We start from the raw sequence: 281 nt of genomic DNA on the forward strand, positions 1-281 counted from the left end.
CTCTCTCTCTCTGTCTGTCTGTCTCTCTCTCTATGTGTCTGTCTGTCTGTCTGTCTGTCTGTCTGTCTGTGTGTGTATATATATATATGATTAATTTTGTATATTTTGTATCTTATTTTTATTCATTACTTAGCGTCTTATTTAACCCATTTACTCCCACCGGACCATAAAGAATGTTTTCATTTATAAAGCTCTATATATGAAAATGTATGAAATCTATACATGGAATATGAAAGAAATAAAGGGTCTCAATTAAATATGTGCAGTGTCACATGGTTAGT

This window comes from Sinocyclocheilus anshuiensis, unplaced genomic scaffold (assembly GCF_001515605.1).
Source record: "Sinocyclocheilus anshuiensis isolate Anshui unplaced genomic scaffold, SAMN03320099.WGS_v1.1 scaffold13187, whole genome shotgun sequence".
NCBI lineage: Eukaryota > Metazoa > Chordata > Actinopteri > Cypriniformes > Cyprinidae > Sinocyclocheilus > Sinocyclocheilus anshuiensis.